Source organism: Neolamprologus brichardi, chromosome 12 (assembly GCF_056152115.1).
Source record: "Neolamprologus brichardi isolate AB-2024 chromosome 12, ASM5615211v1, whole genome shotgun sequence".
NCBI lineage: Eukaryota > Metazoa > Chordata > Actinopteri > Cichliformes > Cichlidae > Neolamprologus > Neolamprologus brichardi.
In genome coordinates this window covers 25,475,486-25,488,054 of record NC_142115.1, presented here as the reverse complement: position 1 = coordinate 25,488,054, position 12,569 = coordinate 25,475,486, and the positions used below count along the sequence as shown (strand labels likewise).

The 12,569-nt window shown below is 40.9% G+C and overlaps 1 protein-coding gene across 2 annotated transcripts in view; it reads left to right on the top strand.

Moving 5' to 3' along the window:
* Positions 1-12,569, top strand: part of efna5b (ephrin-A5b) — a 97,945-nt gene that overhangs the window by 66,159 nt on the left and 19,217 nt on the right. The window lies entirely within an intron of this gene.

Sequence of the window (12,569 nt, the reverse complement as noted above, 5' to 3'; positions counted from 1 at the left end):
TTTTTAAATACCTAGCAATTTTAATATTAAATTGGCAGCATTTCTATAGATAGATTGTTTTAGGGTTTGTACATATCTGTCAAACAGCAATCCAACATGCAACGAGAAGACAGCACCTAAGTCTCTTTGAAATATTAGCAATTTTCACCCTTTTTGCCGACTTTATACGCTCATACAATATATTCATGCATTCTTGTTTTCCAGCTGTTTAAAAAGAAAAATCCCTCTCATTTCTAGAAACAACAGCCCCTTGTTAGAAAACGTGGCAGTGGTTGTTTTGTGCCGAGGCTGGTTATAAAGTACTTCCATCATCTCTCCATAACCATCTGCTCTTAAAACATTCTGCCTTTTTCAATCAGCAGATGTTCTGTAAATTACCTCCTCTAAACCATGCGCTGCCACATCAGCCACGTCTCCTGTCTGCCGGCTCTCCGGTTCAGTAATAGAGCCATAACACTTAGAATGTTGGTGAATTTCGATTGTTCTTAAAAGTTATAATTGAACTTGAAAGTTATCTGTCTGGGGAGAACGTAGCGCTGTGCAGTTCCTTATAATCTGATTGTGATCATTGCGATAGGCTTTCGCTGTTGAGATGAAAGTTTTGATTAACCCTTTGCGGACCCTGTATTCAAATTTTCAAACCTGATTTGGGCAGCCGCCAGGGGTGATAGCAATCGGAGAATATTGCTGTTTTCTTTTATCTGATTGATGTGTCAACACTTGGTGCCGAAGCTTTATTATGTAGACTACACTGTTACTCAGACAGGCGTTCACCGTCTAGACTGATGCAGATGATATTGGGGGCAAAACATGATACGATGTGACAAAACATGTCATCACATAACACAAGATGTTAGCACTGGTATTTATTCAGAGGATCCTTTATTACAGTGAAATAATACACTTTTTATTATGAGTCTTCCCTGGGGGGGGAAATGAATCAGAAACCTTGGCGGAGTTCAAACCTTCCTCTGTCTGCTGAGCAACAGCTGGGTACTGTTTAGACCTGGTACTGATTCTTGTATCGTAAGATTCCAGTGTTATACTACATTTCACTTCACAGACCTCTTGTATTGCCTTAAGACAGTAATTAGTGTAAAAAATGAATGAATGGTTGATATATGCTCTCATTAAGTGAACAAGTTAATTCCATTCCATGTAATAGACCGCAGTATTTACAGCGAGTTCAAGTATGCAGAAGCTGGAGGGCAGAGATATAGATACTTAAAAAGAAAAGTGTGCGAGTGCAAACATTGTTTTCACAAATCCCAAAAAGCTTTGGTCATATAGTTTTAACTTGGCATGATCAGGGGCTTTGTGCTGAACAAAACACATTCAAGCGTGATTTTATCAGAACTAGTCTGCTCAGTGTAATATTATATGAAACTATCTGGGAGGTACCAAGACTGAAATCAAGAAATGATGAAGATCACTATTGATGGAAATGAAGTAAAGTAGTACCATGCCAGGGTACGTCCAAATGAAGTATGCACTTTAAAAACGTAATAATTTTGACTGTAATCTTTGCTTGGAATACAGTTGTTTATCCCTTTAAAGATAAAGCTACAATTTCATGGTACAAATCTAATTTATTTTGTAAACTTTTACATCAGTGACTTGTAGGTTTGAGATTTCTTTTTACTCGAGAAACAAAGTACTGTGTGATAGATTTCCTCAGGTAGCGTGACATTCATCTTCAACCATTTCTCATTAACCACTTGTCAATAGGGCAGCAAATGAACATTTATTTTCTGAATACTCTGGTTACAATTTAAATTTGAACCAAGCTGCTTTCTTTGAGCACGGATAAAGTAAATGTGGCTTTTTAGTAACTCGATGAATATAGTTTTGACTGTTTTTGGAATTAAAATGAAACACTTATGCATTCTGATTAATTTATTAGTTATGTCGCTAGTACCGTGTTGGACTTCCTATCACATTCAAAACTTCCTTAATTCCTTGTGGCGTAGATTCAAGAAGGTCCTGGAAACATTCCTCAGAGATTCTGGTCCACATTAACATAATATCATTACACTGCTGTAGTGCATCTGTTTAAAGTTTTGATGTGCTGTTTATTCTACATAGCTCAGTTATAATGAGTGGTTATCTGAGCTGCTGTTGCCTTCCTATCGGCTCGAAACAGTTTGGCCATTCTCCCCTGACCTCTGATATCAACAACACATTTTTGCCCAGAGAACTGCCTCTCACTAGATATTTTCTGCCTTCAGACATTTCTGAACATAACCCTGAAACCCTGAACATGCAGGAAAATCCCAGAATATCACCCGTTTCTGAAATACTTAACATACAACCATATCACATTCAAAGCCACTTAAAGTCAAGTTTCTTTTCCATTCTGACGTTAGGTTTGAACTTTAGGTCATCTTGATTGTGACTGCATGTCTAAGTGCACTGAGTTGCTGCCGTGTGATTTGCTAATTAGACAGTTAGATTAATGAGAGGTTGAACAGGTGTACCTAATGTAGCGGCTTGTGAATGTGTATTTGCTAGAGTCCTCTCGTTAAGTATGAGGAATCCCCAAAGGAAGGGATCAACAAGGTTTTCACATGACATCAATGATGTATAGACGGGCACAACTATAGCTACAGTCTGTCAGTAAAGCAATTACATAGCTCAGATAAACACAAGAGTTCACATTTGGCTTCCCATAGCTCTGTTTTTAAGTGTTACATACCTAACTTATCCTAATCACAGAAGGCTTGGCACACTCTCTTTCCATGCATGTACCCGCTCTCTCTCTCACACACAAACAGTATATTGTTAGTGGTTTGTGAACTGTAAAAGAGGTGCAGGTTTTATGAAAGTGGTGACATTATAACATACGGTCAGAGCTCCATGGCAACCTACTGTGAAGGTCAGCCTCTGTGTGCATTTAGTGCATAGATATACAGTATACGGGGATGTCAGTGGGTGTGTGTGTACATGATCAGTCCTACAGGTCAAAATATAGTCGAACAAGCATGAAGCAGCACACACTCACACACTCGACAATTCTTCTTTTTTAATCTGTGATTCTGATTTCATCTGTCCACATATTTATCTCCTTTTCTTTTCATCCCTCCCTTCCCTCTATCTTTTGGAGCTTTCAAACCTTAATACATGCCTTTCTTCTTTTTCCTTCCTCCCACTCTGAATCTCTTCTACTTATCACACAATGTGATTCCATGATTTTTCTTTTTTGTCCATCTTTGCCCTTTCTGCCAGTTTTCCCACTCACTCCACTCCTCCATCTATCTGCTGATCATTTGTCCTGAGAAACAGAGTAAGGAGGGCTTATAGAACAACTACTGGAGTGGGCTGATATTCTGCTTTTCCAATGTGCCATAAAAAGGTGGATGAAAGTCAAAAGAAAGGTGGGGGAGAACAGATGTACTGCAATAGCCTTTTTAGACAGAAGAAATCTACTGAACAAAAGCCCTCTCTGTTCTCCATTACTCCCTCTCTAGCTTGTTTAATGTTTTTTTTTTTTTTTACACAAAACAGGAAATAGTTTCCCCTCCTTAAATGTCAATGAGAAATAATTTTAATCAATAACAGAAATATCTGTTTAGAAAACAGAGCAGGGCAATTACTAAAGTCATTGTCTCTAAGTCTTTTGTTCCCATAACATTTGCAGAAACGTTTAGTGGCATTACAGCAATCTTAATTCTCTATGTAAGTCTTGCAGCATTTTCTACATGAATTATTGTGGACTGTAATTATGAATTTCAAATAGACAAGGTTTTTGTCTTACTATACAAAAGGTCATATACAAAAGCTGAGCCCAGTGCAGGCAAACAATCCCAGTTATGTCCAAGCCAAAGTGGAGGCAAAGAGAAAATGCTAGTTTGCTACCATCAACCACAAGCATTTACAGGTTTTACAGATTGCTTTACACAACATGATGTTGTTCATTGAAATAAATATATAACATTTTTCTTCACAGGTTTGTACTTGATAACATGCTACAGTACAAGTGCTCTTGTACACAATATTTAGTGAATCAAAGCTAACTGTATTCTTATCAAGGAACTCATTTCTAACCTAATAGACCTAATCAACATGTCTGATAAAGACTGACATTGGCTATGTTCTTGTTTACTTAACAACCAGGGTGCTAAGCATATTCCGTGATGTGATGGTGCATAATGCACTCAGCAGTTGCACCATACTCCTATTTTTTTTTTAAGCCTACGCTGATGTTCTGATCTGTCTATTTTTCCACCAAAACCCCATTCGCCTTGTTGGAGTAATCTCAACACTTACGTGACTGATTTTATTTGATGGCAATCCGCACTCCCTTTTAATCTGACCCGATAAGCTGACAACCTGGCATGGCTTTTAGCTGAGTGGAGCTAGTGTTGCACACATGGGTGTAAAATTTCTCTTACTACTGTTTTGCAAGTTCTGCTGTATTGTTTCTGTTGTGTTACCTTAACCCGGAAGGTACTGTAATGTAATGAAAAGTGAAAAATGAACCACATGGGAATATCCCCTTTAAGCTGTGTTCCTGGATGTTACCGGAGGATTAATTAAGGTAACTTTTTTCCCTTTTAAGAAATAAAGGGTACGTTAACTCATGATCTAGAGGATAAACATTTGGGAATATTTTCTTTATATCCCCAAAGTCTGCTCTCTGGTTCACTCCAACTTATGCTGTCCCAGATGAAACAACATCTATAAGCAAGGAAACATATGGCAGCATTCTTTTAAAGTCCCAAATGTTCTCAGTGTGAACATAAAATAACCAAAAAAGGAACCCCCCCCCCATCCAAAGTGATACAGGGAACTATTTCATCACTAAAAGAGCAGTTTTTTTCTAGGCGTGTTCTGTGGCAGTTTGGGATATTTGTCACCTTTAGATTATATAATGTCCCCAATATCCCCCGTGTTATTTCCTACAATTATGAGAATAGGTAAAGTAGATACATAAAGAAATTTTAAATAAAGAAACAACTTTTTTTCTTTTGATTTAACCACATTTTGCCTCATTCAAAGAGACGTTTTAGATGCGTCTGTGACCTACGCAGGAGACATTACTCGAGCACCCGAGCAGTGTATTGTGAGTACAGTGCTCCTTTGTTTAGCATCATCATTTTCAGTCCAGCGACTGTTTCATCTGCATTGATGAGACCATTTTAGTTCCATTTAAGGTTTGTACCAGTGACATTATGCAATGTCGACTACTGTACACAAATGAAAGCATGCACCTGGGAATGTTTTCTGTGTTTACACGTGCATAATAGCCTACCTATCAAACTGTTTAGTTATGTCACTTACAAAGCATTAATTGCTGCAGACACATGGCGACTTTAAGTGTTTGTGTTTATCTAGCCTCTTAGAACCTATCGAGAGCGAGCTAGCCAGACTGCCAGACCAAGTTTTTATCTCCATCCCTATTTGTACAGGATGCCCTTCTCTCCCTCGCTCCTTCTCTCACTCACATCAGGAAGATGGGTTACACGGCTCAAAGCCGTTTCATTGCCACTGTTCTGTCTCAGCTGCCAAATACCCTGTCACTATAAAACAATGACCAATGATTAATGGCCAACACATTTCACCACTCAATGATACATGGTCATTAATTGATAGCAACTGCCCATGTGTGACCATGAATAAGCCCACATGCATCTGCAGGCAAGCACACACTCAACTCTGGACCCAGTAAACATGTCAAAGTATACAGTATTTACAAAGGGATTGAAGTGGGCTTGGGGCAGCAGTGATTCAGAAAAATGACCCCAGGGTCTGACAGGATGTTGGGGGATGTGCCATTTTTCCCTGACTCCCTTGGTGATGAGGAGAGACATAAAGAAATCCTTTTACACACAGACAGATATACACAGGCCCACATAGACACATTCAGCCATTCGCTCACACATATCGCTTTTACACATCAGTGTTACACATCCATAAAAACGGCTGTTTGGCAGAGGAGTGAGTAGATGAGCTCAGAGGAAGTATCTGTCTGTCTTTTTTTTCTTCTTCTACCCCCTCTGTTTTGGACTCGAGCAGCAGCATGCTGATGCAGACTAGATCAAACACTTACTGGAGCCCTACATCTCGCTGTTTCACTCAGCACCAAGAGCAGAACAAGAACTTGTCTGTCACTGCTCTTAATTCATTGTCTCCCTGGGGCAAAATGACTGCTGACAGACATAAATGGCAGAAATGAATCACAGTCAAGGGGTGGTAGGGGTTGAGGTGGGCGGGAGGAGGAAAAAAGAGGGAGGAAGTAAAGGACAGGGAGATGAAGAGGGAGAAAAGACTCGGAGAGGCGAACGAATGAAACTACGTGGGAGTGGGAAAGGTGACGAAAAGCATGGGCACATCCCTCACTGCTGACAGTCGGTATATTATATTGGGCTGACCACCTGCTCTGAGCCTGAAGTACACCGTCCATAAAGCTCCAGCAGATGGACACAATAAAATGCACCATGACCAGCAGCTATGCACTTCTGTGTGTGCGGATGTGTTTGCACATTATAGTCGATATCTAGCATGAACACATAAAAACATGCCTGCATTCATAGACACCTGTCCCGCAGGCATACCAGTAATATATGATATTCTATAGGTCTGATGACACTGTGTCTCATCCTCTAACCCCTCCCAGCGTTGTAAACCTATCGACCAGTTAGTGAGCGAGGAATGCGGCTGTCAGCTCATGCAACAAGTTGACATTTCTCGCATGTTCTGACTTCACTGCGCCCCTCTCCAACTTCATAGCCATCTCTGTATTTCTTCAGTAGTATTTTGGGATTTGAATCTCTCATCGATGTGCGCTTTTTATAGCTGTGGTCATTTCTCTAAGGAAAATGACAACTTTGCTACAAAAAATGTCCATGTATTCCTAGGTTTTTGCTCGGCAACATTATTGTACTTTGCATATAATACATTCTTACTAAATAACACTGTTTTTTAAGCATCCCATATTCCATTATAATGTGACAAAATGATTCGTTGAAGCCTCCTATCCCAATTCTGGCTTGGTATAGCCAGTTACAGGGGGTTGTCAATGCCCAGTTTATGTGTTAACCTGCTGGAGAAATAATTTTAGGACTTGTAAAATGTGCAACCAAGAAAGCTGCATTGTCATCCTTTGCCAGTTTCTCAGACACAAAGAAAAATGCTTTTCATCTCAAGGTCCCAAACTGCTAACATAGCAGTCAAGATGACTGTCGAGCACAGATACTGGATTCAGTTATCAGTTCTTCACCCCTCTCCCCATTACACTGCTTTGCCATCAGTAATAAGAAGGTGAATATCTGGCTGGAAAGGCTAAATCCCTTTCTAACAGCTGTTATCAACAAGAATGATGAGCAGCAGCCGCTTTCCGCTTTCCTCTTTCCCTTTACGTCTTTCTGTCTGCCAGTACTGCCTTTCTTCTCCTCCTTTCATCTTCAGACCCAAACCAAACATCTGCAATTAGACAAGTGTGAAAACTATATCTTGAAGTGTTTGTTATGTGTGTTTGGAACATATGTGTTGAATGGCCCTCCAAAGGCTTTTGCGTGTATTCCCTAGTCGGGTTCAGTCAGAGTTCATCTTCTCTTGGCTAAACAGATTCTCCCTCTGGATCAAAATCAACAAATTATATTTCACTTTAGGAGGACATACATAACCCCACCCGCACCCTCACGCACACACACTAATACATGTAAGCACACACACACACAAACACACACATAGTCAACGGGTTGCAGAGAAAAGTTGAGGGAAAAACAATAACAGACTTGCCTTTTAAGGTCCCAGTGCATTTCTAGTTTCTAGGTTACTGTGATTTGATTTATCAAGCAACGGAACATTGCCTGAGGATATTGAATTGAAAATATATCAGATGTTTGAATTTCAACAGGGAGTGTTGAAATAATGTAAATAGATCTGATTTGGGGTCATGAGCAGAACTGGGCAAAGCGAAAAACTCAGGCAGGCGGAAAAAATCAAGAAAGAAGGGGATGTGAGCGAGAAAATACATTTCAAAACTGGGGGAAGAGAGGAAGAGACAAACAGAGATGATCTTTTGTACTGAGGTAGACGGGGCTTTGGCTTTGTAATACATGCAGCTGTCAGCAGTGTCTAATCTTAGCATTTCTTGTTAAAGTCTGTGCAGGTAAAAAAAAAAGAAAAGAAAGATGAAGCAGAATTGTTCCAGGAATTTCTTTCTACATAAAATGTTAACACTATTTTTGCCTCCTTGTGTTCATCCGTGTTGTCATGATCATTTTTACGTGACACCAGTGGCAGTCTCTCTTTGTCAGCACACGTTGGGATGCACGTTATTGCTGCGTCTTCACCCTTTACGTCTTGGAAAAAAAACGAAAAGAAAAGCGAAGAGCACATTTTAGAGCTTATTTTCTCATAATAAAGAAGCAAAGCATTAACATAGAATGATCGTACCTCTCTGATACGCTGTGTTAGTCATGAAGCAGCCTCTGCTTTCGGGTCACACCTCTGAGCAGTAGTATTTAGAGTACTGCTCTGCCATGCAGTCTCCTCTTTCTACTGGATCTCACTTATTCAACTGGTTAGATGGTTTGGATTACTCTCACTCTGCCTGCCACTGAGCTCTTGCTCTCCTCCTCTGCCTTTCTCTTTCGCTCAGGTTATCTATCGCTCCCTGTCCTTCTTGCTTTCTGTCTGCAGCTACCGATGCACAGCTCAGAGAAGTGCCTCACGAGAGCGCATAGCATGCGTATGTATGCGCGGGACCTGTGTGTGTGTGTGTGTGTGTACGTATTTGTGTGTATGTTTGTCTCTCTGCGAGTGTGAATGCGCCCGAGTGTGTGCACAGCAATGTCACTGGGCTGTGTAATTGAAATGGAAATGAGCCAATCAGCAACTGCAGTGGTTTGCCACCTTACCCTGAATTCACTTCACTGTTCCAGCTCTCCCAAACTCGTTCTGTTTGTGACTCTGCATGTGCAAGTGTCTCTATGTATCTGTGTGTGTGTGCGTGCGTGCGTGCGTGTGTGTGCTGACAATACTTGCCCCTTCAGTTTTAACCCAAAGGGCCTGAGGAGGCGGTGTGAAAATGTAATCAGTTGGCAATAAAGATTATCCCTCACACTCTCTCTCTCTCTCTCCCTCTCACACACACACACACACACACACACACTCATGCTCTGTGTCCAGATGATTTTCCTCCCTTTGTGTTCTGACCCACAGCTCGCTGGGACAGCTGTGGCATAACAAAGACATGTAATTATCACCATTTGACAATTAGCCTGCTATCCAAATTTGCTCCTTAATTACCTAGCCATTTTACTGCTGGAAGGCTGCCGTTCTGTGCCGCTACAGTTCCTCAGAAGAACGGAAAAGATTGCAGCTCATGACGCTGCCAGAAGTTTGTTCTAAAATACAGGGAAGCGTCTCTGGTGACTGGGTGGAGTAAATGTTTAGCATTAATAAACGGTCTTCAAAGTGCTTTTCGGTGCGTTTCCCATTCACACGCTCGCACACAAATGACAGCAGAGTGTTTACCTGCAACTGGAAACAACTCAGGGTTTAGATTCTTGTGAATGTGGAGGAGCTGGAGATTGAACCAAAACACCACTCTTTCAATTTCAGAGTACTTGCTGAATACTTTACAAGATGCACGTTTATCTTACATTTAAAGACAAAATCATGCATTTTAATTGGATCATTTAATGATCCTTTTGTACATTTGCACATTTTGTACATACTTTTTTATATTTGAGTGTAGCAGAACTGGTTTTTATCATTGATAAATCTCTTAATTTGTTATGACAGACGGCTGACAAATTCTATACCCTCCACACATTATATCCCTGACTTACATATGCAGAAAAACCTGTAAATTAGTTGGCTTGCCCTTCTGCTCATATTTCGCTCTTCTTGATTTTCTTCATTTTTTAGTTATGCCTGTCACTCTTCTGGAACCTAATGAAGCACTGCTTTAAATTTACATTACATTTGAGCAACATCTTGGCGCTTCTTCATCCAACATACAGACTGATGTACACTTGGGGAAAACGTCCAAAACATTGCATGATAATGAACAAAGCAGAACTGACTTTTCTAAAAGTTCGTAAGGAAAATGAACACTTTTCACAAAAAATCCAAGAAGCTACATCTTGATGAGTCCTTCCCTGAATGGTGATGGAGGTTACAGAGACTTGACTGCTCACACAATCGTGCCATGCACATGCAGCTTTTGTAAAATCTCCTTTAATGATGAATGCATGCTTGAGTAACTCCTGCAAAGATGTGGATTCACCAGGAGCCTGGCAGTGCTATCTGCAGCGTTCAGTCTTGCTGTCTCTTTTTTGTATTCCCTCACCCTCTTTTGGAACCAGGTCCTTTCTGTCTCTGCCTCCCTGTCTGTTTCTCACCCTCGGTCTCTTTCTCACTCGGTGCCATTAGCAGCTTCTGGCTGCCTCACTGCTGTTCCTTTGCCAATGTGCCAGGGTGCTCGCTCATCTGATAACGCAAACCTAATGTATGTGTGTGCCTGTTTCTAATGGGTGTGCATGTGTGTGAGGGTTTGTACTAGTTTTGTGCTTGTTTCATATACATATATATATGTGTGTGTGTGTGTGTGTGTGTGTGTGTGCGTGTGTGGGTGTATATGTGGGTGGGTGTGTGACTGAGTAGGTTACATGTTACAAATGCCTGTCCTGTCCCTTTTTATGTGCTCACTCACCCAAACATCCTCTGCTTCATTTGCAGTCAGGGCCACAAGCCACTATTCTGACTGCTGAGGCAGGGAGAGAAGGGCAGCTGAAACATCACACACACACAGGCACACGCACGCATACAGGCTCCCTCTCTAACACTCTTTCTCGCTCCTGCTCACACACTCACAGAATGTACACATACACATAAGCTGGGAGGAGCGACCGGGAGAATTTGACCATTAACGCAGTGACATTTTAAAGCAGCGCGAGAGATGCACGGCTCTTCCTGGACCTCCACAGACATGTTTTAAATGAAATGTTACAGATGAGTTGCTCCATGCCTTGGTTGTAAACACCCTCACGCTGATATTTACCCTACTCGGGTAAACACAGAAGAACAACATTTCATGCTAGCTCATGCTCAAATATACACACGTGCACACAAATATTCCGCGCAGAGCCAGAGGACACACATGATCACGGTAATGAGAAATGGCTGGGTTCAGTTTTGTTGCTTAATCGTTGCAATAATTGTTCCATTACACCACCATTAAGAAAGTAACAACTAAAAGGCCCCAAAACCAGATTTTTTTGCTAAAATGGCTATTTGATCTTCAGTATAAGGCGCCTGGTTTTCATTGTGATTGTTATTCTCTGCAGAGTGACCAGATAAACTGCAGACTGATGCGAGCCAAGCAGGATTTCAATACATGTGTTTGATTGTAGGAGCTTCATTCTTTAGAGGCAGAACAATAGAGATGTAGTTTTGAAATGAGAAATCAAATAAGTGGGTGGAAAGAGAGTGAACGGGGAAAAGGAGACGAGAGAGATTTTTATAGAATTGTGCAGCACTGTTTCAGCATCCTTTAAAAGCAGTATTATGGTATTTTACACCATGGGTTCGAATTTTTTTTGTTAGTAATTTGACCTTGTGCTTTCTAACTGCCTATTCGCCATATACAAAGAGACATGCAGTTTTTGTTTCTTTAGAAATACGCAATACTTAATGGACATGAAAAGAAAATACTGAATGATAAAAGGTCACTATGCTGCTTTGGTGCTTTAATCTAAGCCTAAAAATTCTTATATAAAATGAATTTGTCCTGTCGTACGCTTCTTGCATGTTGTGGGGGTTGAAGAGTTCTTCCCATAGAGAGCAGATGCGATTTTTTAATTATAAATTTGAACCAAACTCTAACCTCGCCTCACGCCACCTGGTTTCTCTGTGAAGCGAGTCAGTCACGCCAGCTGCGTAGGAATTGTCAACTCTGCGGTTCACATTATCACTCTTGTTCTGCTTCAAGTGTGTGCGTGTGCCTAATTGGGGCATCCCTAGCAAGCTTACAGGTGTTTGGCATTTTCTCTCCAAACCCCCTCGTGACCCAGAGGTTAGGGTCACTCCACCCCTGGGTCAACGAGAGCACTCGCAATGCAGAAAATGCTCTCTGATTTTGGAGGATGTAAAAATTCCACAGATAAGAGGGCTGCGTGTTGGGCAGCAGAGACTGTGGTGAGATTGTGTGAATGTTAGTGCTAGCCTGTGACAGTGTGTGGCCTTTTGATGAATCTCCCTGTATGTATTGAAGCCCTCTGACCCTGCGTGGCCTGTTCTAGATCATTGCTGCTGTAAAAATGCCTCACTGCACAGCCCTCAGAGACAGCCTGGACCTGTATTTTTCCAATCACTGACATTTACTGGCTGAACCATCCTGCCATCCTATATCTCTGTGACCATTTCTACTCTACTTTTTTTTTTACTGTACAAAAATCCTCAAGCAAATGTATTTTTTTTTTTTTGTCCCAAAAGACCTGAAAACTGTTTTCCTGTAAACATCTTTCCTCAGAGTTGGATACTTCATTTTGTTACCATTCAGAAGGCATATGCACAAGTAAATATTTGTTACAGAGAGAGATTTATAGATAAACCAA